We start from the raw sequence: 3,132 nt of genomic DNA on the forward strand, positions 1-3,132 counted from the left end.
TAAGCCAGTATCTTACAAAAGTTTTTGGAAGACAATAAGAGCCAACCTCCACGTGGTGTCTTCTGGATAACGCTAATAGGCTCTTTTAAAATAATTCATCAATTAAACTTGTATATTTGACTAATTTTTATAGACTTTTATTATGTGAATCAAATATACATTGCAAGTATCGTGGAATACGATTATTAATAATACTCCATGTGTTCCATTTAATACAAGAAATTGTGTACATGGTATATGGTTACTCCACAAAAATATTCAACAGCAATATTGAACAATAATCATGGAGATATGTGATGTTGATAATCATAATTTTATATTTTAAAATTTTACTAAATAATTTAATAATAAATATATTTTCTTATCAAAATATGAAATGAATACGGAATATACAGAGTGTTCAGTAAATAAGGAAACGAATTTCTATTGTACTCATTGTTTGTAACAATTCAACTGTTTCCTAACTTACTGAACACCTTGTATAGGTGTTCTTTAAGTATGAAAACGGGTTTCTATTGTTCTCATTGTTTTTAGCAATTTACTTGTTTCCTTACTTACCTGTAAATGTTTTAATCAATAAATTTATGCCCGAGTATTGAAAATGTCGCAAATAAGTATAGAATAGAAATGTAAATTAACTTATAAAATAACCCCAAATGGTTATTATAAAGGGTATTTTATTTACACAATGGTAAAATAAATACATTGTGTTACACGCGCATCAACTACCGCGTAAATATTATTATGATGGACAGTGACGAATGACGGTCAGGGCACGTGACTCGTAAATAACACAGCTGTTAAGACATCATAATATTGTACTTTCATGGGCTCTGTGGATTTATTACCAATGATTTATTCACTCCTATACAATTTCCATTTGATATCCAACCGTTACTGGATTTAGATTAATCTAGAAGCCATGATCTTAACATCAACAATAAGAAATTATCCGATCAATTTCTAATTCCCAGTATTTTCAAATTATCTAAAAATAGACAGATAGGCATGCATAAATTTAGGAAATAACTGGTATTTGCAACAACCGTATTGCTCAGGTACAGAATACATCATTTGTGAACACGTTTTGCTGGATTCATATACAAAACCAACACCAGATGCACCCTAATGGTAACCCAATAAAATGTTATAAACGTTACGTAGAAGTGATAGTCTCTAAAAGGTATGAAATAAATAAAATACAAAATAAAAGTGGAGAGAAGGATACCTGACGTGTCGACTGCACCCCTACTGTCGCATCCGAAGGGAAGTGTATCGGTGAATCAATTTGATCTACGCTAAAAGGTGCGCACATAAATTTTACTTATTGGTTTCCCACAATGGTCTACGCACGTCCCTCGGCGTAACCGTATTCATATATATCGGTATAAAAAAATTGCATACATATACAAACGAGCCTCATCACACGTGCATTGTTAGCAATTGACGAACTGGATGAGCGTTTCAATAGCCTCCGGCACATACATGTCATTTAGCGCCGTGTCGAATAATAAACAGTGCATTACATTTTCGACGTGCGGAGACAATAAAAACAAAAATAAAAAACTAAATGAAATATCGCATAAGAACGGCGTCTCGGATGACCTTAATATGTGTAGTTTTGAAAACCTCCATATTATAATAAATGAAATATTCTTCTGAATTCAAACAATAAATTATTGTGTTCGGGTTTGACTTATGAATTTTATTCTATGGTTTCAAGAGAATATTCTAAACTGTCGGTTGATAAAGTCTCATAAAATAAATAAATATATTATAGTTCACGGGGGCACAAACATAAAATAACTTCGTTAATATTGACCTATACGCAATAAAGAAAATGTATGTCATAACTTTTACAGGGTGTCCAATAATTTTCATATACGTTGACATGGGATATATTATATTAACTTGTTAAATGTTACATTACATACCATTTATTGTTCAACTGAACGGACAGAAAACTAGTAATATTAGCTTTCTATACATAATGTAATAGTGTATTAACATACTAAAAAACTATAAGTTAAAGTTATTAAACTTTGTTTTTTTCTAAGAGCATTATGGTTTTGTCTTAATAATACAAAAATCAAACAAATTAAGCAATTTTTACGCAGACATTTCATAGTAGTAACAATATTCAAGAAGATTGCTCAAATCGTAAACATGTATAATTTTTGAAGTGTTTCTCATAAAATTAATAATAACATTCAACAGATATTGTCACAGGAACTAAATATTACCTGAAACTATACCGGTTTGTTTTTAGATAAAACGTGCGCTATGGTCTCCAATATACATAGATTAATGTGCAATAGAGTTTCGAAGATAAGGGAGGGATCAAAACTCCATATTACCAACAAATTATATATATATATATACATATATAAAGTGTTCAATAAGTAAGGAACAGGTAAGTTGTTACAAACAATGAGTACAATAGAAACCCGGCTCCTTACTTACTAAACATTCTGTATATAATTACAATAAAATTTGGAGAAAGTATAACATCTAAATAGTTAATAAATATGGAAGTTATAATATTTATTCAAAATAGGTATAAATGAATCAAAAACTCGAGCTTTCTAACGTCAAAGTTTTTATAAAAAGTTGCATAAACACCTTACAACAATCGTGCATGACCTATAAAGTCAATAACTCGTGAATAGTTATTGTAACAAAATGGTCAGTCTTAATCAAATAACATGTTAATAGACAGCAGGTGTTCAGTAAACGTCGTGAGCGAAAGCTTACCAATTGCAATTCTAAAATACATTAAACAGAATACAATGATTAATAAATGTCTATTACGTGTATTATTGAACATGTTAAGCGAGTTGTACTTTTTTTCATAATAGGTATAAAGTAATTATTTATCGTATTTTTTTTTTAAAGGTTTCTTTTTACACGATTCTTTGTAATAAGATAATCAAGGAGACTCGGAGTGCTTAGCCAAAATAGATAAAAATTATTTATTAACAAATAATTATTATTAAAATTTTTACTTTAAAATATTATGTAACCACATTTGAATGCATAACGACCAAATTTATCAATATTAAGTGTTTCAAATCCTGAACATAAATTATTATCTAATAGATTATTTAATTTATTTAAATTACGTTTATATTC

This window comes from Daktulosphaira vitifoliae, unplaced genomic scaffold, assembly GCF_025091365.1.
Source record: "Daktulosphaira vitifoliae isolate Bord-2020 unplaced genomic scaffold, ASM2509136v1 Scaffold_3, whole genome shotgun sequence".
NCBI classification, from domain to species: domain Eukaryota; kingdom Metazoa; phylum Arthropoda; class Insecta; order Hemiptera; family Phylloxeridae; genus Daktulosphaira; species Daktulosphaira vitifoliae.